Below are 24,799 nucleotides of genomic sequence, written 5' to 3' on the forward strand. Positions count from 1 at the left end.
GCCTTCTCTTTTTCAGGCTAAGCCATCATAACCCTTTTAACCTTTACTTGGAGCTTCCATTTTCCATCGTCTTGATTATTCTATTTGCCTGTCTCTGGATTTTTTCCAAACTTGTATAGTTTTCTGAAAACATGCCATCATAAAGGAGATCCTTGATATCTTGCTCCCAGTTTCTGCTGCTGTTTTGATGCATCCAGTAGACTTCTTCTTTTAATTTACATTTTTTAGTGGGGGAGTGTGACCTGTGGACAGACAGAGTAATTCAGAGGTCTGATGACTTTTTCAATCCTATGTTTATCTGTATTTTAATTTGGGAATCCTTTTTATATTTAACTACCTTATTTATTTTTAAATTATTTTTTATTGAGATATAATTGATATAACATTAAATTAGTTTCAGTTGTATAACAGTGATTTGATAAATGTGTCTATTGGCAAAATGGTCTTCGCAGTAAGTCTAATTAACATCCATCACCTCACATAGTTACAGGTTTTTTATTAGTGATTTGTACTTTTAAAATTAATTTTTATTGGAGTCTAAGTGATTAACAGTGTTGTGTTAGTTTCAGAGTGTATAGCAAAGTGAATCAGTTATAGGTATACATATACCCACTTTTTTTTTTTTTTGGTAAAGATTCATTTCCATACAGAGTATTGAGTGGGGTTCTCTGTGTTATACAATAGGTGATGAGTACTTTTAAGATCTGCTCTCTTAGCAACTTTCATTAAGTCACCATGCTGTATGTTACATCCCCAGGACTGACTTACTTTAAAATTCAAAGTTTGCATCTTTTGACCTCCTTCACCCATTTTGCCCAGCACAACCCCCATCTCTGGTAACAATTGATCTGTTCCCTTGTGTCTTTTAGTTAATTTTCCCTTAGACTAAGTATATGGTATTACTACTTTATTTATTTATTTTGTGGCTGTGTTGAGCCTTAGTTGCGGCACACGGGGTCTTTTGTTGCACTGCATGGACTCTGGTCGTGATGCGCAGGCTCAGCAGCGCCACGGCATGTGGGATCTAATTCCCTGATAAGGAACTGCAAGCCAGATTCTTAACCACTGGGTCAAGAGGGAAATCCTATATGGTATTATTTTATAGAAAGACTGGTTCTCCATTGCCTCTACTGTATGTGGACAGCTGTGGTTCAGAGTGGAAGGGGCAGTGAAAGGGGCACGTGTGTTGATTACTGAGCTCACGTAGGCCCCAGGGTCTCTGCTCAGTGTCTAAGCTGTTCACTCGTGAGTTAATGTGAATGAATCAGAAGAAAGAGCCCAGGAGACCCCCTGACTTTACCTGAACTTGTCTTTTTCTTCTGTTCACTATCAGTCACTTTTATATCTTCCTAGCAAGGTCAGGATCTCCAGTCACTGCTATTATTCATTTCTCTACTATCGGATTCTCCGCTTCCCACCTTAGAACAGAAGCTTTGTGAAGACAGGAAGCTTGTCTGTCTTCCTAACTCATGTTTGCATCACTAGTGTGTAGCTAGCTATCATCTCTTGATGGAAGGCAGGAATGAAGGAACAACTTGGTACCAGAAAATTTCCATTTTTGTCTTCATAATGCTCCTGGTTCGCTGTAACACTGGATAATACACTTAATATTGCTGGTATTTGTTTCCTCTTCTTTTGAAAGAATAGCTCAAAAGATACGTTGAAAACGTTTGTAAGTCTCAACTTTGCCCCTAAACTAGGAGATTTCAGATTCACTGAACTGACTTACCTTATGAGGTATAGGTGAGTAGGTAATTTATCTATTTATAGTTAAGAGACATGTGTTTCGGGGTAAATTTTTTCATGCTGCCTTCCTTATCTTTTCAATATTTTGATCTTATTTTGTTCCTGGGCCCAGAGAACTGTGTGGTTTTTTTTTGTTTTTTTTTTTTTTTTTAAAGGTACTGAGATTTTGGAGGCATTAAGAATTCTTAAGTCCTTTCTGTGTTAGATAGACTAGTTTCGATCTCCATGTTGTCAGCAACCTTTTTGGCTTCTGTTCCAACGCTCCAGGGCTCCCCTGGTGGTTCAGAGGGTAAAGCGTCTGCCTGCAATGTGGGAGACCAGGGTTCGATCCTCGGGTCGAGAAGATCCCCTGGAGAAGGAAATGGCAACCCACTCCAGTACTCTTGCCTGGAAAATGCCATGGATGGGGGAGCCTGGTAGTCTGTGGTCAATGGGATGGCAAAGAGTTGTACACGACTGAGCAACTTTACTTCTCTCCAACACTCTAAAACTAGTTTGAAAATCTCTACCTATTTAGTTGATTTTCTAACACTCTTCTGAATGGTCTGCAACCAGAGTCAGGTCCAGGCCTAAACCAGCTGACCTCATTAACAAAAGATGGCATAGTCCAGTATCCTCAGGATCCTCTGGCGTAATCCTCAAGAGCTGCATACAAGGTGCATACTCAGCCACAAGCCTGTGCTCTTCTAATCCCACTCAAACCAGTCTTCTTTCTAGGCCTTGCAGCTGGCTTTTCCCCAGTCAGCTCTTGGTCAAGATAGCCACCATGTGCCCCTGCTTGTCCAAACCTCTCCCTGGCCAGTTTGGCTGCCAACACCAGTCTTTGCCGTGATATGCTGATGTGAGGAGCCCCACCCTCCTTCCTGTGCTTCCTGACGTCCTTGCTGGACAGAGAAACGAATCAGCATCATGCAGACTCTGCCTCCCTCTTGGCGCATTTCATAAATTCTAGATGTTAAACTAGCCTGTAGGCTCTAAAATCTGATTTCTTTGAATGGTATTAAATTACCGGTTATGCTCTGGCCTCTGCTCATGACAGGAGAGCTTCTCCTGCATTTTCCCTTCCACCAGCATGAGACCAGATTCCCAGCAGCTCCTCGAATGTTCCGTGCCTTTGCACATACTAGCCTCCTTCCCTGAAATCTTCTTGAATCTGCCCTCTTCCCTTGCTCTTTTTTTCCCAGACTCATTTGGCTTCTTTTGCTCCTACTCAGCACACCCCTTCCCAGGGGCACCAACCCTACTGGATGGTGGTAGATGAGGGGCTCGTCTACCATAAGTCCACTGAAGCTGAAGACATTCTTTCCCTTTCTGTGCCCAGTGCTGAGGACTCTTAGGCTGCACTGAGTGAATGAAGGAAGAACGGAATGCGCAAGGACACCCGCTGTCACATCTGTAGCCTTGAGAATAGGATCCCATTATCCATTCAGCTTTCTCTTGAAAAATTCTTCTTCGTTTTTTTTTTTTTCTGGAGCTGCTTCCCTTTTTCCTTGGGATGATTTGCTATTAAAGACCACTCAGCGTCATTCAGCAGTCCTCCCGATTCCTCTCGCAGTGAGATGCTCGTCTGCAGCCTGTGTGTCCCCTGCCGGAGAGATTGTGATCAGCCAGTGAATCAGCGAGCACTTGCCGGCCGAGCCGAGGCTCACCAAAGGAGCTCAGGGCCAAGCTATTTATTTATTTATTTTTAGCAAATAAGGGACTGTTTTCGTAAATCACCCATTTGCTTCATAGTTACCTGCTCGGTGGAGCTGTTTCCTCTGTTTCACTTCTGTTTCACATGTGCGTTTCCCTGACATCAGGTAAGGATGTGTGCTCAGAAGTTTCTTTTCTAGAGGTGAGGATACCAAGTCTTTGCGGCTCAGAGTATGGTTCTTAGATTGCAGCTGAAAAATGAGGCAACGCCTTGAGTTCTGTCTCAGTCACAGGTCTGCCAGGCGAGGGCTCAGGTGTGTCTGTCAAGCGGCATCAGCGATTTCGGCCTGTGTTGTTTAGCCTGAACTGTCATTGCAAGGAGGTGCTCGTGCCGCGGGGTTCAGGATGGTGGGCCCGTGTGGCTGTGGAGCACATGATATACAGCTGGTCTGAAGTGAGACGTGCTCTACGTGGACAACACACTCTAGATTTTAAAGACTTAGTATTTTAAAAAGGGCAAAATATATCTTATTGAGAATTTCATGTTGATTTCATGTTTAAGTGATAGTATTTTAGACATAAGGGTTAAGTTGGTTTATTTAAATCCACCCGTTTCATTTATTTTTTTCAGCTTGCCTACCAGAAAATTTAAAATGACATATGTGGCTCGCGTTCTGTTTTCTCTTGCATAGCTCTCTACTAGAGGTTTCAGCATAAGGTTGCATCTCAAACTGGACTCAAGCACTTCTTTAGTGTATCTGGATTCTCCAGGTGTCTTTCCTTCTTGCCTGGAGGGTTACCTTCAAGAATACGTGTCCTTCATAGGCTCCTCCGTCCCTGGGATTCTCCAGGCAAGAACACTGGAGCGGGTTGCCATTTCCTTCTCCAATGCATGAAAGTGAAAAGTGAAAGTGAAGTCACTCAGTAAGTGTCCGACTCTTCATGACCCCATGGACTGCAGTCTAGCAGGCTCCTCCGTCCATGGGATTTTCCAGGCAAGAGTACTGGAGTGGGTTGCCATTGGGCTGCCGTCTATGGGGTCACACAGAGTCAGACATGACTGAAGGGACTTAGCAGCAGCAGCAGCAGCAGCAGTCCTTCATAGGATTGACGCATATGTATGGCTGAGTCCCTTCGTTTTTCACCTGAAATTACCACAGCATTGTTAATCAGCTCTGCTGCTGCTGCTGCTGCTAAGTCACTTCAGTCATGTCTGACTCTGTGCGACCCCACAGACAGCAGCCCACCAGGATCCCCTGTCCCTGGGATTCTGCAGGCAAGAACACTGGAGTGGGTTGCCATTTCCTTCTCCAATGCATAAAGTGAAAAGTCAAAGTGAAGTTGCTTAGTCTTGTCCGACTCATAGCGACCTCATGGACTGTAGCCTACCAGGCTCCTCCGCCCATGGGATTTTCCAGGCAAGAGTACTGGAGTGGGGTGCCATTGCCTTCTCCGGTTAATCGGCTCTACTCCAATACAAAATTAAAAATTTAAAGTTTGGGGGGTGGGGGGGGAATGGATGTCCGATAAAGGAATGGACTTTGGATTAACAAAGACCTGAGTCTCAGTCCCAACTCTTTCTCTGTAGCCTGTACACCAGCTTCTGAAACCTCTGAATCTCAGGTGGGTCAGCTGTATATATGGAAGAAAGACCTTCTGAATTCACTGTGGTTAGACTTGGGGTAATACAGTAATTTTCTATTATTATAGGGGAATTTTGTGACAATAATTGAATAATTGTATTTTTCCAAGGTAACAAAAATCAGAGACTCTATTTTGAAATTTTATTGCAAAAAAAAAAAAAAGAAAACCCACCCCTTGGAGTCATTTTTGATTCATCTGCCAGTTCTTAGGAATGAGACCGTGATAGCTGATGTTCCCTGAGAGCTACATGCCAGCCAGTGTGCTTTCCAGAAATTGTCTTACCTGATCCTCAAAACAACCCTGAGGGGAAGTCCTTTTATTGTCTCCGTGTAATAGATGCCACACTCAGGCATGCTGCAGCGGCATGACTTGCCTAAGGTCGCACAGCTAGTACATAGTCAACTGACCATTGAGCCTAGGAGGTCTGACTTCAGAGCCACACTCCTTGTTTCTACCCAGGGTTGTCCATCAGTGAATAGAGGACAGCACAAAAGAACCATGAGCCAACAAATGCTCACGGGAAACACGCTTCCCATGGACACCTACTCTCGTGATGTTAGGGGAGACTCCTAAAATATCTGCCTTAGTGAATTTTCCCTGGTTTGTACAGCAAGCTGAAATATATCCAGAGTTTAGAGCTTCCCTCAGAGAATATTTGGATTCCCAGGCCCACTGCAGTCTGAATAGGGCTGAAGCAATTCCGAGATAGAATTATATGAGGGAAAAACAGATTGCCTGGTGTCTAGGCCATAATGCACTTTTTGTTCTTAAGGGCCTTGCCTCAAATGTATGCAGTCGTTGCAGTCCCTAGCATGCTCTGTTCACATGTATACAGTAGGGACTCCATAAATGCTGTTTATTGCAGGGCTTCTGAAAACACACCTTTAGAAAGCAAAGCATCCAATATGTGAAAATGACCATCACTCATTCTGTTCAGTTGTCTGACCTGTGATGTGGATGTGGCCCCTCATTGTGTATGATTGTCTCATACAAGTTGCCTTTCACTGGAGCTAAGCTCTGAGTGGTTTTACTTCCATGATGCTGGCATCCTCCTCTTTACCTGAATGTGACCGTCTACTCCCCAGAGACACAACCTGGCCATTTCATGATGTGTATCTTACTTTGTCATCCTGTGTTTAACCAAGAGCATTAGCAGACACTGATGCAGTATTTTCTTTTCAAGTAAGATCCTAGTTCTGAAGTGGACTAGAGACGGTGGGGTGGGTGGTTTCTGTTCGCAGTTCCAAGCCTCCATATCATTTGGAAAGGTGAGATACATGTATGTGTTTGATGCCAGGGCTTAGACTCCTTGGGAGGAAATACCTGCAGACTTAAAAAGTCCCTGGAGAGTATTTAATTCAAGGCAAAAGTTTGGATTGTTGAGAGCTAAAATGAAACTTTGCAGCCACAACCTTTACTAACTTAGCTACTTCTCCCCATCCTACCAGCATATTCGCTGGTCTGAGCACTTGTCTGGAGAGGCTGGAGGAGTGGGCGAGTTGGGATACACAGATGCGTTATGGGAGGCACCTTCAGCACATGCATTGCAATTGCCAGGCAGACCTCTGTGCCTTTAACTGGTTGTTAAACAGAAAGCAGGATGTGCTTATCTGACTAGCAACTCCATTGGTAAACACTCCGTCCCAAAGTTCAGCATTCTGATTTTAGGTGGGCCAGCGTGGGACTGGAGAGGTGGTTACCAGGGAACGCCCGCTCCGGGCAGGTGGAGAAGGGTTAGGGAGGGAAAGTTGGCTGCAGACTTGCTGAGTTGTTAGACAAAGCCTGTAAATACGTCAGCGCGGGAGGGGGGCTTAGAGCCTTTCCATTGCACCCTTCTTCTTGTGCACGTGGGTAAACTGAGGCCCAGTGAACAGGACTCTGGTTTGAATACTCACCAAAGCTAACATGTGTCGTTATCAATAACACGCCCAGCACTAGGAGGAATGCTTCCTGTGTGTTCTCTCACTGAATGTCTTGATAGTTCTGTGCAGTTGATACTAATGTCCTACCCATTTTCCAGATGGGGAAACAGTGTCAGAGAATACAATTGCCTCTTCAGGGCCAGAGAGCACAGAAGTCCCAGAGCTTGGGTTAGGCGCAGCTGGAGCCACTGCTGCTGCGCCCTCGTGCCCGGGACTGCCTCAGCAAGGCGGGCCAGGCGTCGCGTAGCCTGACGCTCATGCAGCCCACCCACTGCGGCAGACGCAGTGCGTGTGTAGGTGTGTATCAGTTTTTTATTGCAATGTAACTAAATACTGTGGATGGAGTAGCTTAAAACCGCATGTATTTATTATCTCACAGTTTCCAAGGAGTCCAGACCTGGTTTAACTGGGTCCTGTTGTTAGCGTCTCACATGTCTGTGATAAAGGTGTATGCGGGGCCTCTTGTAAGAGGTGGTGTCCTCTTGTAAGATGGCTTGTTCAGAATTCAGAGAACTCAATTCATTACAGTCTTAGAACCGAGGCCCTGAGTTTCTAAAGGCCACCCTCTGTTCCCTGCCTTGTGGCCTCCCCTCAGCAAGGCAGCTTGCTTTTTCCAGGGCAGCAGAAGACTCTCTCTGTCCTCAGGTAGAGCCTCAGCTCTTCTTTTTAATGAGTTCACCTGAATAGGTCAGGCCCACCAAAGATACTCTTGATTATGTCAGTGCTAACTGATAAGGGACTTCTATTACCTTTGCACAACCCTTTTGCCCTACAGCCTAATCAGTTCAGTTCAGTTCAGTCACTCAGTTGTGTCTGACTCTTTGCGACCCCTTGAATTGCAGCACGCCAGGCCTCCCTATCCATCACTAACTCCCGGAGTTCACGCAAACTCACTTCCATTGAGTCGGTGATGCCATCCAGCCATCTCATTCTCTGTCATCCCCTTCCCCTCCTGCCCCCAATCCCTCCCAGCATCAGAGTCTTTTCCAATGAGTCAACTCTTCGCACTAGGTGGCCAAAGTATTGGAGCTTCAGCTTTAGCATCAGTCTTTCCAAAGAACACCCAGGACCGATCTCCTTTAGAATGGACTGGCTGGATCTCCTTGCAGTCCAAGGGACTCTCAAGAGTCTTCTCCAGCACCAGAGTTCAAAAGCATCAATTCTTCAGCGCTCAGCTTTCTTCCCAGTCCAACTCTCACATCCATACATGACCACTGGAAAACCATAGCCTTGACTAGACAGACCTTTGTTGGCAAAGTAATGTCTCTGCTTTTGAATATGCTATCTAGGTTGGTCATAACTTTCCTTCCAAGGAGTAAGCGTCTTTTAATTTCATGGCTGCAGTCACCATCTGCAGTGATTTTGGAGCCCCAAAAAATAAAGTCTGACACTGTTTCCCCATCTATTTCCCATGAAGTGATGGAACCAGATGCCATGATCTTAGTTTTCTGAATGTTGAGCTTTAAGGAAATAGAGGAAAACAACAGAATGGGAAAAACTAGAGATAAGAAAATTAGAGATACCAAGGGAACATTTCATGCAAAGATGGGCTCGATAAAGGACAGAAATGGTAGGGACCTAACAGAAGCAGAAGATATTAAGAAGAGGTGGCAGGAATACACAGAAGAACTGTACAAAAAAGATCTTCACGACCCAGATAATCACAATGGTGTAGTCACTCACCTAGAGCCAGACATCCTGGAATGTGAAGTCAAGTGGACCTTAGAAAGCATCACTACGAACAAAGCTAGTGAAGGTGATGGAATTCCAGTTGAGCTATTTCAAATCCTGAAAGATGATGCTGTGAAAGTGCTGCACTCAGTATGCCAGCAAATTTGGAAAACTCAGCAGTGGCCACAGGACTGGAAAATGTCAGTTTTCATTCCAATCCCAAAGAAAGGCAATGCCAAAGAATGCTCAAACTACTGCACAATTGCACTCGTCTCACACTCTAGTAAAGTAATGCTCAAAATTCTCCAAGCCAGGCTTCAGCAGTACATGAACTATGAACTTCCAGATGTTCAAGCTAGATTTAGAAAAGACAGAGGAACCAGAGATCAAATTACCAACGTCCCCTGGATCATCGAAAAAGCAAGAGAGTTCCAGAAAAACATCTATTTCTGCTTTATTCACTATGCCAAAGCCTTTGACTGTGTGGATCACAATAAACTATGGAAAATTCTTCAAGAGATGGGAATACCAGACCACCTGACTGCTTCTTGAGAAACCTATATGCAGGTCAGGAAGCAACAGTTAGAACTGGACATGGAACAACAGACTGGTTCCAAATAGGAAAAGGAGTACGTCAAGGCTGTATATTGTCATCCTGCTTATTTAACTTCTGTGCAGAGTACATCATGAGAAACGCTGGGCTGGAGGAAGCACAAGCTGGAATCAAGATTGCCGGGAGAAATATCAGTAACCTCAGATATGCAGATGACGCCACCCCTATGACAGAAAGTGAAGAGGAACTAAAAAGCCTCTTGATGAAAGTGAAAGAGGAGAGTATAAACTTTGGCTTAAAGCTCAATAGCCTAATCAAGGGAATGCTAATTTATCATATCCACAGGTCCTCCCCATACCCACTGGAAGGCCGTAGTAACAAGGAGACATCTTAGTATTCTGTCACCACAGACACTAACACAGATGCTTGTCATTCAGCTTCATGGAGGGAAAGAGAGGAGGAGGCAGGAGTGACTGAATTCTGGGATTGCTATGGTGCAGGGAGTGTGTGTAGAACAGGAGACAGCAGAGAAGCAGTATTTAGGAGCTCATGGGCATGACAGCCCTGCAGTCGGAGGCTGCCTCTGCTATTTCCTAGGCATGAGGTTGTAAAAGATTATTTGGTATCTCTGTGCCTGAGTTTCCCTGTCTGTAAACTGCAGGTGATCTTCCTAGCATTTTGTGTTGGCACATGAAATAATCAGCTTGCAGTAGAGAATGGCATGTAGTGAGTACTTGTCAAAGGTGTTAGTGGGTTTGGTGTCTCCTATTTGAAGATCACAAGGACATAGAGACAGAAAGGTGGAGTTACTTTTTTTCTGTGGGGTTGCTGGAATCATGGGCCTTCGAGTTGGCATTTTTGAGTTCATACTTTGTGTGTGACATGTGGATCTGAGTTGCAGAACTGAGTTATGGTTTGTTGGGAGGCACACTGCTCACCTGTGGAAAGAGAGTCAAGGTGATGTAGTGGAAATAAGAATATCCTTAGAAGTTCTGGGACCAGTTTTGCCAATAATTCTCTTCTTGGGCTACCACCCGCTTCTTTGGACCTCAAGTTCCTTGTCTGTAACAAAGGTCCTTGGGAAAAAGTAGGTTCTGGGATTGGCAGGCTCTCTAAGGTGCCTGCTAGGTTTAAATATCATAGTTCTGTTGGCTGGTTCTCTGTACAGGGTATGACCCCAAAGTAAATAAGGCCATTTCTTTAGCTCTGTCCAAAAAATAAGACTGTGTAGGCGTGCCTCCCCTACTGGAGATGTACTAATGGGAATTTATTTAGCTGGGCTGCTGGACTTTCCACCTGTGTCTTTCTCCCAAGTGCATTGGTGGCTGTGCCCACTTCCCTTAAAATTGTCCTTTGTATCTTCTTCTCAGTGGTTACTTGTATAGGCTGCTTAAAGTGAAAGAAGACAAACTTTAGTGACCTTCTAGGTCTTTGGGTGAGTGGACAGCGATGAGCAGAATTCAGAAACTCCTTGGCCTGTTTCCTGTACACACAGTTTTTCCTCCACCAACCTTGTTCCCACATTGAACTAAGTTACCTGCCTATGATATTCTCAATCCTGATGCATGTACTAGTCATTGTCATTTTAATTTCTGTTGGTTGGAGTGAGGGTCTTGACAAAAGAAAATCAGTAAAATACAGCATTGCAATATCTACTCATAGCGTGTATTTTGCAGGGGCTTGGATATATGAATTAATCCCACAAACAAAGTTGTGCCTTAAACAGTCGAACTCCCATTTGATAGTTGAGAAGACTGAGACTCAAATAAGTTCAATAACTTCTCCAGTGGTACAGAGTGACAGATGATCAAGCAGGGATTTGAACACACATGGATCTGCCAAAGTTTGTGCTCTTATCCAGCAAGGTGAACAGCTGGAACATTCTCAGTGGTTTTAAGCCCTGGAGCCTGCCCTTGACCCCCATCATGCCTGCCTCATCTCTCCTCAGTATAGCGGGTTCAGAATCCAGGAGAACTTCCAAAAAGCTGAGGTTGGAAAGATGGAAGCAATGTAACTAGCTTCAAAAGACTGTATCTCAGGAAATACAAAAGGAGAAACAAGGATCTCTGTTGGTGTCAGCCATACCACCATGCCGGGCTCTCAAGGTTGAGCTAAAGGAAAACTCTGTTACAAATGATACATCTGATCTGCTTGTGGTAAAGACTCATAACTAGAAAATAAGCATGTGACAGTTCTTTGTTTGAGTGTAAACCTAACTCATTAATTTAAATTACGGTGCTTTTGGAACAAAGAGGGGAAACTATAATAATAATAGCAAGTAATGGTCCCTTTAGAAAATGTAACAAGACATTAGAAATTTTGTGCTTTGGGAAGTTGGAGGATGTACTTATAGTTAAGGATTAATTTTCACTTAGAGAGATCAAAAAGGTCTCGATGACTAAGATATGTATCGAGTTTCAGGTTGGTTGTATTTTTTTTTCCTCTTGCCAGACTGTCTGAAACTTATCTCAAGTATCATGGTAAAAAGAGAAGTGGCGGGTAGACACAAAAATGTAATAGATATATTTTGGGGATAGAATATGAACTGCTTTTCTAAATGCATATCAAAAGGAGAATTTATTCCAGTTGAGTAGGTTTAATGATATAATTTTACCACATTAAATCATAATTGCTCTTTAAAAGAAAATAGAAATGCATGCGTTGCCACTGACTGCCTGGCTGTCCCCTTCCATCCCAAAGCATCCTCCCCAGTACCTGTTGATGTCACCTTGGCTGACACCACAGCCTGTCTGTGGCTTTCCTTTGAAAATTTGGGGGAGGGGAAGGAAGGAAGAATAGTCTGAGAAATAAGAGTCTGCATCAAATATTTGCCATGGTTTTGCCAAAATCATTTCCTGGTTTTAAGCTGCCAAGCTGAGGCTTAGATACAAATAGATGGCACCTCTGACTATCTGGAACTTCATTTCTTAAAGTTAGATCATGTATCAAGATGATTGGGATACCTGAATTAGTTAGGGACTATGTAATTTCCAGTGTTATGGATGTTGATAATCATTTAAGTAAATAGTCATGATTGCTTTTGTGGCTAAGTGATTTCTAATCTCATTGTATTCCCTTCTCCCCACATGCACGCACGCACACACACACACACACACACACACATACACACACAAGGAAGGGAAGAAATGATTGCATATTTGGGTAAAAACAGAATGAGAATCCCAATCACACTTCTAGATTTAAGAAAACCTGATTTTATATCATGAACTGAATTCATTGATTCAGTGGAGACATAGCTCATCTATGATTTTACCACCTAAACTTGAGAGTATGAACTTCCCTGTCTCTTTTTTAAAATCACACTCTAAATAATGCTCAGCTTATCTGACTGATAAAAAGCATAATGTAGTTTTTAAAAACATTTTATTATCTTTTAAAAATATAATACTTGCTACCTAAAAAGAATATATCACATTTCATTGAATCTAAGACCTTTTTGTTATATACTGGTAATAATATAAAACTGAAGCAAAGTCAGTTAATCCATAGTCCTTTCTTACCTCATTTCTTTAAGAGGCATCCCAATATTGGTGATGTTAGAGGAAAAGAAAGCCAGTACACCTTATAAGCTCTTAAATATTTTATTCAATGTGCTTGATAAGTTATAAAGCATAATATAGCAAACATTCCTGAATACCCTCACACCCAATCATCCAAGACCCGTAACTTGCATTTCTTACCACAGCTCATGCACACAGGCGACCCTTCTCTTAAATTTTGCGCTTGTTATTGCTTTGCTTTTCAAACATACTTATGCTCTTTTTCCTGTTTACCTGTAAATACGTCAAGAGTAGGGGCCATCTCTGCTCTCGGCCACTGTTACCTTTCGTGTCTGACATAGAACCTGGCCCAGTGGATATTAACTCTCATTGACCAGGTGTGTGACTGTCAGAGGCGTACCCACAGTGACTGTAGCTTACAAGGTATTGTTTAGACACCACTGCCTCTAGGAAATCTCTGACAGCCTAACTGTCTGTCTGGCTGGACACAAGCTTGCCTCCCTTTTGAACTGTCTCAGCAACTTTCTTCATTACCAAAGCTGTACATGTATTTCTTTCTCCTTTCAGTTCTAGCTCTTTCTCCATCCCTGCCTTCCTGCCAGGTTGGCTTAGGTGGAATTCCTATTGTTGTGGTTTGGTGCCTGACGTAATAATAAAAGGTAGCATAGATGAAATAATATCTGGCACTTTACATCTTTTCTCACCAAAATGACCTAAAAGAAGGTCAGCACTATGACTGTTCCCGTTTCACAGATGAGGAAACTGAGACTTGTGAACATAAGCAATAAACATCTGTCAAATGAAGGAAGACAATGCTGTATCTACATTATTCTGCCTGAACATTCTTCATTTTTTCTCTAGAGCTCAAGCCTTTATGCTGATCCTTGGGCATATTATTCAGAAATAAATGGGGAAATTAAATGAAGTACATACAAGTTGTCTGAGTGTGGTTAGCAACTTTTTTATTGTTTGAGACATCTGTACTTTCTTTCATATTATTTACCTAATTTTCTATTGGACTTGACTTATTCCCTTATTGGTTTATAGAGATTCTTATGTACCATAATATTTAGACCTTTTTTTCTAAGTTAACTATGATATGCACGTATTTACCCAATGTTTCTGTGGTACAATTTGGAATGCTGTTTTAGCCATATTCAATTTTAATATACTTTTATTTTTTAGTGGTTTAGTTACAAATTCTGAGCTTTTTGTTATTATGCTCAGAAATGCATTCCTGCCTCTGAGATGACAAGAAAATTTCCAATTTTAAAAAATATTAAATAATAAATTCAGGTATCCATTTTTAAAAATATCTATTTTCTGTATACACCACAAAGTTGTCAGGAATCTGAAGGTAGCATCTAAAATTGTCTTTTAATATACTTTGCCTTTCACATGTACAAGGATATTTCAAAATAAAAAATACATAAAATGAAAAATAAATTCATACATGACTAGGATCATAAAAGACACTCCCTACCTTGGTGCACAATCACTTATTCATTCAGTTATTGACTCATCCTGTTTATTTAGCCCCTGTGGTATACAGAGATGATTTAGACTAGAAAATACTCCTGTTAAGTGCAGTGGGGATTCCAGCAGTGTGACTGATGCATCTTTTCAAAGGATCCCTCAGGCTGCAGTATGGAGGAGAGGTTTTTAGGGGGCAAAGAGGGAAGTAAGGAAAGACAGGTAGGTCAGTGATACCCACCTGTAGCAAACCCAGAATTTGGTCAGAAGAAGCAAGATTTAAAACTGACTTCTGTGAATTAGGGCCGGAGCACCATTGCTGTTGCAGAGATGCTGGCCACTTCAGGCGTCCAGATGAAATACTACTTTGAACCTGGAGCAGAGCGGGACTTTGTGTGGGGGACCATTCACAGCAAAGCTGGACAGGTGGCAACCCTGCTCGCTTGGCGCCAGCAAGTGGAGCGGGCTCATGGATGATGGATGGCTTTACATTGTTCTGAACACAGCGCGGAGTGGGGATGGCGGGGGGATGACCCCTGGGGAGCTCAGAGAAGTCTCTGGGCTTTTCTTACACATTGTCTTCCCGTTAGTATCCAGCCAAGGTATTAACTCTGTGTTCCAGCCACGTTTCCACCTAGAAATCTCACTATTGCTCCATATACTCTTGTCCATGGTCCTGGTATTTATATTTTTGCACATTTTAACCTGAAAGTCTGTGCACTTTTGGTGAAAATGAGACAATTAAAATAGCTTGCAAAGCATAGTGAGGGTTTTTTCTTTTTAAAGGTGGAAAGAATGTGACGACGTGCAATTTATTACTATGCTCCTCCCTTTCTTGAAGGTCCATGGACATTTTCTGCTCAATCAGTGTTTTATTTTTTTGCACCTCATTTTATTACTGATTCTTCCCCTTGACTTCCCAGTCTTGGGAGACAACAGTATTTCTCTTAAAAACCCAGAGAGCGAATGGGTCCTCTGTGTGTGTTGGTTTGCCAAGACAATTCTCATGAAAAGGACTAGGATTGCTAAGCCATTTTTTAATATAAGGAGGTCTGTGTTTGGGCATTGAAATTAATTTCCCTTATCTCACCATACAAATAGCCACCCTGGCTTTTTTGATTTATTATCTAGGATGGTTCAGCAGCACTAAAATCAGAGGACGGGAAGACATCACCTTTACGTGGCATCATTAGTCACAGTATTCAAAGCATCACCCTGAGTGGGGTGCTTTGCACGGGCTCCTGCCATGCCATGAGAACACCCCGTCTTTGTCCTGTGTGCCAGAGACATTGGGCCCGGTCTTGAATTCCAGGCTACATTTTTTTAATTCTTAATAAGTCATCCCCACCCTAAAATCCTTCTTGTCTTTCCTCCCTAACATACTGTAAAGGAGCTTTCTAGATTGCACATATAATCCCTGACTAGAGACAAAGTACTGACTTGGAGGAAAAAAAAATATTATTTTTATTTACTTTTTAGATTTTTTTACATGTTGGAATATAGTTGATTTGCAATGTTAGTTTCAGGTGTACAGCAAAGTGCAATTAAATTCTATGCATATCTTTTTATGCATATATCTATATCTTTTTCAGATTCTTTTCCCATATAGATTATTGCAGAGTACTGAGTACAGTTCCTGTGCTGTACAGTAGGTCCTTGTTGATTATCTGCTTTATATATAGTAGTGTGTATAAGTTAATCCCAACGTCTTAATTTATCCCTCCCTCTCACCTTTTCCCTTTGGTAGCCATACATTTGTTTTCTAAGTCTATTTTTCAAATAAGTTCATCTGTATTGTATTTTAGATTCCACATATAAGTGATATCATATGATACTTGTCTTTCTATGACTTCATTTGCTATGATAATCTCTAGGTTCATCTATGTTGCCGCAAATGATGCTGTTTCATCATTTTTCATGGCTGAGCAACATTCCATTGTATAAATGTACCACATCTTCTTTATCCATTCATCTGTTGGTGGACATTTAGGTTGCTTTCAAGTCTTGGCTGTTGTACATAGTGCTTCAGTGGACATTGGAGTGAGTAAAAGAAGCTTATCTCAAAAGATTGTATGCTTTATGATTCCATTTATATGACGTTCCTGAAAAGGGAAAACTGCAGCGATGGGGAATAGATGGGCGGTGACTAAGGGTTAGAGACGGTGGGAGGGCGTGAATATGAACGGAAGCACAAGGAGGCTTGGAGGGTAATGGAGCTATTCTGTATCCTGATCCTGGTAGAGTGTATGAATGTATACCTGTGTTAGAATTCATGGTACTGTACACCTCCCACACCCCAGGAGTCAATTTCACTATTTGGTAACTTAGAAACCTGAACCCCAGCTTCTGCACACGATCTGCAAGTGGCAGCATCTGTCTCATTTCAGCTGCTTCTGGCATTCTGGCCCCTCCTGTCAGGTCCTGTTCACTCCAGGTCACTTGTGTCCTCTCTGCCTGGGAATCTCCCCCACCTCACCTGGGTGCTGGGCATCCTGTGCTGCTCCGGTGTGGGGACCCAGCACTTGCTCTGGGTGAGTCTCCTCTGCACAGCTGCCCCTGGCTCTTTGTAGGGGCTGCCCTACCCCCTCAGGGTGACTTCAGGAGAGTGATTTTATTGTTTACTCCCCAGCCCTCGTAGGAAGGTGACAAGTAAGGCAGTGAGGATGAGAAGGGAGTCAGTGCCCTGCATGCACCGGCGAAGGTCAGCCTTTATTTTTGTTTTACTTGTGTCTTTTTTCCTGGCTGTGCTGGCCTCTGACCCCCTGGCTGAAATTCCTTACCTCCTTTTGCTCTTTCAGCAGGGGAATCCTCTTTTCTGGCTTTGCCCAAACTACTTGTTGAAAAGCAATAAATCATGGTTTTAAAGACCTTGATAGTCTCTTTTTTTCCCTTTGAGCAAAATTATGTGGCAAAATCATGACTGAAGAGGGGTTTTCTCACTTTTTTCCTCAGAGATTAGATGGGTTTTATAGTGTACCATGAAAAGGCATTAGTGGTAAAATCCTTATTATGGATATATTGTTGCATATTAGGTTGGCCAAAAAGTTCATTCAGGGTTTTCCATAACATCTTACAGAAAACCCAGAGTAAACTTTTTGGCCAACCCAGTATTTCCTGAGCCCCATCTTCCAAATTTTTCCAAATTCCCTTGGGGAAAGAACAGACTTTTGGAGGAGAAGAAAAGTAGCTTCTATTCTGGAATCCATAGCAATAGTAATAATAACACAACAGTATTTCTATGGTGCTTACTGTAGGTGCCAGACACGTCCTAAGAAGCAGTTTATATATTATTTTACTTACTCCTCATGGCAGCCCTAGAAGGTAGTAGTGTCATAACTTCCCTTTCATATGCGTGAAAACCACAGCACAGCCCAGGCAGTTACATCAGGGTGGGGGGAAGCTGGGATTTGAACCCAGGCTCCACCTTCCAGATGACTGTGGAACAGATGGAAGAAGGAAGATGGGAGACCTGGTTTTCCTCCCCAGGACCCCAGGCTGACCTCTCTTTCCTTCTCTCCTGGAAGGTATCTCCACCCCTTTGCATGGTCTGAAAGATGCTCCAGAATGGTTTGGGATGCTCCTTTTCATCCAAAGATGATTCCATATTTGTCTCTTGATCAGTATTAACACAGGTCTTTGGAATAATTGGAAAAGTGAGCTAAAAATCAAAAAGACTCCTGAAAGCAGTACCAAAGTCACATCATATCTTGAATTGTGCTTTTACAGCTTTCAAAGTCCTCAACTCTGTGTTCTTCAAAGATGCCCCTCATCATTGCCCATTCTCATCATCTGTTTTTACAGGAGTGGAAGGTGAGGCCTACAGAGAAGTGAGTGGCTTGTCCTAGTTCACCACATTAGTCCTCTTAGGACTGGAAAGCAAGCTCAGTTTTTCCTTTCTTTTCCCCTTCTCCCATTCTCTCTTCCATTTAAGTTCTTATTCTTTGAATAAGAGAAACTGTTCCATTTACTTAAGATACAGGCAATGTAGTTTCATCTTTTTTTCTACATATAATGATTTTCTTTTGCTGTATAAACTCATTACCATGAACGTAGCAGCTTAAGACATCCATCTATTGCTCTCAGTTTTGTAGACCACAGGTCCAGACATAGAGCTGCTGGCTTCTGTGCTCAGAGCATTAGGAGGTTCAGTGTGTCAGAGGGGTTACCCAGACTGAGTTCTTGTCTGGAGGCTCTGGAGAATAATCTACTTCTTAGCTCTGTCAGGTTTTTGGTAAAATTCAGTTCATTGGGGTTGTAGGACTGAGATCCTCATTTCCTTGCTATCAGTCAGCCAGGGGCCACTCTTGACTTCTAAAGGCTACCCACAGTTCCATGTGATCGCCTCTGACAGCATTGGTACATCACATCTTTCTTGACTCTTAAATGTTGAACTTTCTCTGTTTGTGATCCCTAAACCCTAATATAAACTGCAAAATATGAAGTCCATATGATTCTTTCAGGCCTGCTCAAATTATCTCCCTCTCCTAAGGTCAGCTGATTTTGGACTGTAATCACAGCTGCAAAACCCTTCAGATTAATACCTTGATAGTGTTTGCTTGAATATCTGAAACAAAGGGTAGGGATGTGGAAGTTCATCTTAGAATTCTGCCTATCACCAATACATTACAGCGTTAAAAAGAGGTAAAGACGGGAAGAAGGGCTAACTCTAATCTCTTTATTTTTCAGTAGTAATTACATAAATTCCTTTTTGCCTTTTGCCAATCTGATGCATTTTGTATTTATTAGGCCATTTGATTAAAAGCATGTTCATAATCTGTGCAAGCTTTTTGTCTTAAAAGAATTGAAAAATAGATGAGGTAGGCATAATATTTTTGAACAATGCAATGAACTGTTACTATTTGACAAGTTTTTAGCATTGTTTTAGCATTTTTTAGCATTGTTTCAACCTGTTCTTTTTTTCTCAGCCTCTGTGGTCCACCTCCTTGACCTTTCTCTCTCTGCTCTTTGGCTGTCTTGTCTACTTGTCTACTTGCAGGTCTTACCTTAAATATCACCTCCTCATGGACAAATTTCTTGATGGCCTTACCTAGTCGGTTAAGAATGACAAGTATGTGAAATTGTTTTATTCAGGCTTCCTTTGTAATGACTCTCTAATTACTTCCGGGTTTGTGGATTGCCAATATCTTATCTGTTTCTCATAGACTGTATACCTTGCAAGGGGAAACTTCATAGGCCTCGTGCCCAGAACTATGCTAGTTCAGAGGAAGCATCAAAAATGATGTGTAAATGAAAGGTTTTATAGAAAAGGTAACTGTAACATTGGTTTAGAAAAGTTGCTAGAGTAGTGAACCAAGTTAATCATGAGCTCACTGCTGAAGCATTTGTTGTTTGAAAAGCACCCAAATGACTGTCATAAAGATCTTGCAAGAGGGGAGATTCTGAGGAATGGTGGTGCCAAAGAGGAACAGTTTCCATATTGTCCTTTGAAATAGGCAGCTCCACTGGACAGGAGGTGAGTGAGGTGTCTGCAGATCACAAACCACCTGATGTTTGGAGCCCCGGTTCCTGCTAAGTTTTAATGCCTGAAGCCAGAGGCCTCTTTCCTCCCGGCTTACCTTTGAACAGCTCCCTTCTCTGATTTTCTCCTAAGCTTCACCTTCACCTCCAAGCAGTCCTCTACCCACTTGACCTTGGGTAAGTTAGCCTCCTTGAGCCCTATTTTCCTCCTCTGGAAAATGAGTACAATAATTCACACCTTGAAAGGTCATTGGAAGGACAGAAGGGCAGTGAAAGCAAACGCTTGACTCACACTGAGATTAATAAATGTTATTTCCATTATTAGACTCTGCATATCTGACATGGAATTAAAGTGCTCATCTTAACAACTGATTTTTTGGAAGTTGTTATAAAAGAAAGGGTTATAGTAGATTGTAGGGTCATTAGAGAAATAGTCTTCTTATTTGATTTTTATCATCATTTACTAACTAAAGACTACCTAGATTGAAATCAATGTATTTTATGTACAACTATCCTAAGCACAATTTATATACTTTTTTATCCCCCCTCTTGATGATTCAGAAGTCACTCCAGAGCCTTTGTAGTCCTGTGGGGTTTTTTTATGAACTCCAGTTAGCATTTTATTATAGCCCTTTAGAAGTACTGGTCACTAGCAAGTTCTGAAAAGCAACTTGTGTCTGTATGTTCACCTCTTCTCATTCCTTAATATATGATTAAAAAAAAAAATATCATGTGTTGCACTAAACACAGACTGGCTTCCTCCGCCCAAGGCCCTTCCAGTTGCTCCTCTTTTTGGTGGAGAGGACGCGCCCTCTCCAGCTTATTGCTGGGCAGTGACAGAACTAGAGCAGTAGTATCCTTGGAGCCTAGGAAGTGCGGTTAGTGGGCCTTCAAAGAGCTCATTTGCCATAAAGTACCAGAAGTTGTTCAGAATCAGTCAAGCTCTTCTCACATTTCCGAGGAGACTATTTTAGGGAGCAACAAGAGCAGAATAGATCAATTTACATTTCTTCTTCTTCTACCACTGTGAAAGCACTTATTTGATGAATTCTCAGGGCTGGTTAGACAGTCTCAGCAAATACAGTGATGGGAGCATAGAGCCAGCGTCTGTTTTGTTTATTATGGGGATCGTTTCTACACTCAAAGCTGCATTCCTATCTTTTCATTTATTTTGCCTGCCTTTTAATTCCCTGAGTGTGATTTAGAGGAGTCCATGCGTTGTTTTGTTGCAGTGGCGTTGGAAGTCTGTATTTCTGATTTAATTCCTGCAGTGTGAACTCAGAACAGAGGGCCGGGAGACTCCTGTGCCCCAAATTATCTGGGAGAACTTGGACAATCAGCTCAACATCTCTATGTAGGCCCCAATTTCCTCTCCTGTAAAATGGGACTGTTCACTTCTTATCAGGGGGTATAATATACTAAAAGGAAATGCCCTGCAGATGTGGAAAAAAAAAAAATTAAACACCTTGCACCTTTCATTTTTATTTTTAATCTGAAATTAACATGCAAAATCAGGATGCTGCCATTTTCAAAGTTGTTAGCCTACATTCATCATATTTCTAGGTGAAGTATCTGAAAGTGATTATAGGTAATAAATATCTTTTTTTAAAAAACTTATTGCAGAGGCAGTTTTTCCACTGTTAATGAGAGTAATTTGACTTGGTTGAAGGATTGCAGTTCTTAAGAATTAATGCGGTAATCCAATTCAAAGATTTAAAGAGATGTAAGATTTTTCACAGGTCGCGTGCTAGTGAATGTGCTGCTCTCACATAGCAGCTAATGGACTTGAACGCCAGTCTGTCATTTACTGTTCCCTCCCCAAGAGCAGCTATGCCCTTGGTGGTGAGTCTGCTCTCCAGGCATTGCAGGTTATTTAGAAGTGTGGTGCATTTGTAACACTTTTGAGAGATAGTATCCTATTCCTCTCAGCCCCTAATTACTATAAAAACTGGGGTTATCTTTCTTAATTACACGTTTGAATCCTAATCTGCTAAGGTCTGAGGAATATCAGACTCAGAGGAGCTGCCTTCTCGCCTTTTTTTTTTTTTTTTTTTTTTTTTCAGAGAAAGGCCTTGTATTTTGTTTTGTGTTTTTCAGTGTATTCGTAGAAGCTAATTCCTATATCATTGTATTTGTACCTATAGATTAATTCATGTGAAGACAAAGGTTACCATGCATGGTATTCATAACTTTCCATTTTTGATAATGAGGTACTAAGAACAGCTAACAATATTTTGTAAAGCCTTATTTGTAAAGGATGGTAGAAATGCTCTTCTTTCCCAATTCCATTATGTTTCCTAAATTTGAAAAAATCCCATTTTGAAGCAATTAGAAGTCTGTTCTTCTCTTTCCATGTGTGTATGTACTCAGGAACCTTTGTTCCTTAATTAGGAAAAGAACTAGAGCTCATTAATTGTGGTTCCAAGTGATGTCTGCTCGATTGTTGGGGCACTGATACACTACAAAGAAAGATCTAGTCTAGATCTGAGAGGGTACCAGCATTTCTGAGAACCAGTAAAAGATAAATGGGCAGCAGAGGGTCCTTGTATGGTCGACCTCACATCCTGGCCTGTCCTTGAGGGCCTGGCTAGCTGCTCATCAGTTTTAAAGCCACAGAAATTTATGTACTCACAGAAGGGGGGAAAGGGAGAAGGTGCAACTTAGGTAGAAATATGGAACTTTGCCTCCGTTTAAAACCTATGATCTTTAAAAAAAAAAAAAAAGGAAAAAAGAAGTCAAGAATCTCTTTCCGATTTTTTGATACTTAGAGGACCTCCTCTAGATGCCTGTAGATGTTATTGAAAGTGAATGAATTGCTGGCAAACATGATAGAAGACAGTTTTCCAGGCTGATTTTCATTGCTGGCATGAGCACAGGAGGCATTGCGAGAGTTTTGAAAGCTAAAACTCCCAAACTGAATTGGCAAATCCTTAGGCCCGCATCTTTGTCATCAAAAGAGAGCCCTAATTTCCACGACAAGAACAGACACTTCCCCAGCCTCCAAGACAGTTAATGCATCTACATGTTCCCAGAAATATGAGTAGTACAAACGGTAGATGCATCTCACTCGTCAAGATCTGGGTTCCAGAAACAGGGAGGTGAGCAACTTGAGTGGAAACTCTCTGACCACGTAGATGATGTTGTCCTGTGGGTTGGCTGGCCTGGTGAGGGAAGGCTGAAATGAAGGATGAGAAGAAGAAAGCCAAATGTCAGTTTGGAAACCATACAATGGAAATTCGCACCTAATTTGAGGGACAGTTGCTTCTCTTCCAGAAGATTCTGTCCAATCAGATGGCTACCATCCCTGCCAGAGGATAAACTGCCTTTACCCTTTCATGTTGATGGAGACATTATTAGCAAAAGGGAACACTTCATAAAGGTGGCAGAGATCTTGCAAGTAAAGGCGTGATACCATTTCCCCTGTGCTGATAATGGTGTGGGTCAGAAACAGTGAATGTGGAAACAGATATTTCCCTGAAATGTTCTACCATTTAAAGAGACATGTCCAGCTAGCAGACATGTCTCTCTATATTTTTACATAATAATAATATAATACATATTTTTATATAATATAATTTATATATATATATTTCTCCATCAGTAATCTTTTTTACTTTGTATTTCTCAGAGAAAGAAAAATCGATTTTAAAATGTAAAAACCTGTTCTTCAATTGACAATGCAAAAATCTCATTGCAGTATTTATTCCAAACCTGCTCTCATAATGTTCAGTCAAGGAGAAAACAGCAAAAAACAGTTGTTGATGGACTTAGCACAGAACTGGATTAAATAAGCATTAGTCTACTGAAGCTGATTACAGGAATATGAAAATGCAGTATCTTAATGGTACATATTTTTATGTGGCAGCTCAGTTGCCTTTCATTTTGCAGCTAATATGTCTATTCTTATGAGTCATTTACTTCTTTAATTACCTTTTGCAGGCAAGGCACCATGGTATATTAATGTGAATGATTTTTACTGCCAGTTTATCATACAATGCCCCAGAAGTTGAAAGGCGTAATTGACTTGGAAGAACAGCTCATGAAGGAAACAATATTTAGTTGACAGTTTTCCTTGTACTCTCTGTTGACGTTTATGAGTTTACACTATGCTAAAGGAGTAATAAACACAATTTTCTTTCAATAACAGGAAAGGGTAGCTTCTCAAATACATTTGTGGAAAAACACATTTGTTCATTTCTTGAATAATATGGAAATAACACATTTCCAGTGATAAGACCTCTCAGATTGCCAATTGAATTAAACCTTTGAAGGTGCATTTATAACCTGTCTCAGAGCATTAGGAGATATTAGGGTTCATGTGATTGAATCGATTTAATGAATATTTAAATTATAGACAGATTTGGATAAATCATGTTTAAATCTGGGTGTTAGAGGAAGACTATTTGACATCATCCTCCCAATTTCTAGAGGGAAGGAAAGTGGGAAGGGAGCCGGGGAACTGTCTGGAGGAAGATTTTCTTTCGCCCAAAGCGAGGGGAAGTCTGACAGTACATTTTAGGGGAAAGAAAAGGGGGCCCATCAGTACAAGTCCTTACAAGGTCTGGGCTTTGAATGGTTAAACTCAAGACCTGGGTGGATTGCTGCTGTTCTGGGATCTGGAATGGTGCCTTGAGTTGATGAGGGCAGTGAGCAAGTGCTCTTGTTTTTGACCATCATTTCCAATGTTCCCTGGGCCCTCCACTGGCTCGCTGGCTTTGGGTAGGCCCTGGTTTGGCACATCGGTTTCGAGGGAGTTAAACTTTTCACAGTTTTCTGGATTGTTTGCAGTTCAGTCCTGTGCAGCATAATGAAAGTTTTCTAGCCATCTGTTGTTAAGCTGGCGGAGAGCAAGGCCAGTATATCCAAACAAAGTTCTGGCCTGCTGTAAACGGAACCTGTCGGTTTAGCATAGCTTTCCTGACCCCTCCAGCGAACGGGGCAGCCCTTGGTACCAGGCACTCACCGCATGGAGCTTTCAAAAGGGAACTATTTTCGGGGTGGGGGGTGAGAGCCTGTTTACTTTTTCCCTCCATGTTCCTCTCACTGGCTTGGACTAGTTTATACTTAATCTTTAAATGGATAAATGGTTCCTTGTGCCCCCTCCTTTTTTGGAGAAGGAAGAATTTGGTCTTAATAGAAGAGTGTACCTTTTAGAA

The 24,799-nt window shown here is 41.9% G+C and overlaps 1 protein-coding gene across 14 annotated transcripts in view; it reads left to right on the plus strand.

The window, feature by feature from the left end:
- Positions 1–24,799, plus strand: part of FOXP1 (forkhead box P1) — a 625,706-nt gene that overhangs the window by 424,032 nt on the left and 176,875 nt on the right. The window lies entirely within an intron of this gene.

Source organism: Bubalus bubalis, chromosome 21 (genome assembly GCF_019923935.1).
Source record: "Bubalus bubalis isolate 160015118507 breed Murrah chromosome 21, NDDB_SH_1, whole genome shotgun sequence".
In the NCBI taxonomy this organism is placed as follows: Eukaryota; Metazoa; Chordata; class Mammalia; order Artiodactyla; family Bovidae; genus Bubalus; species Bubalus bubalis.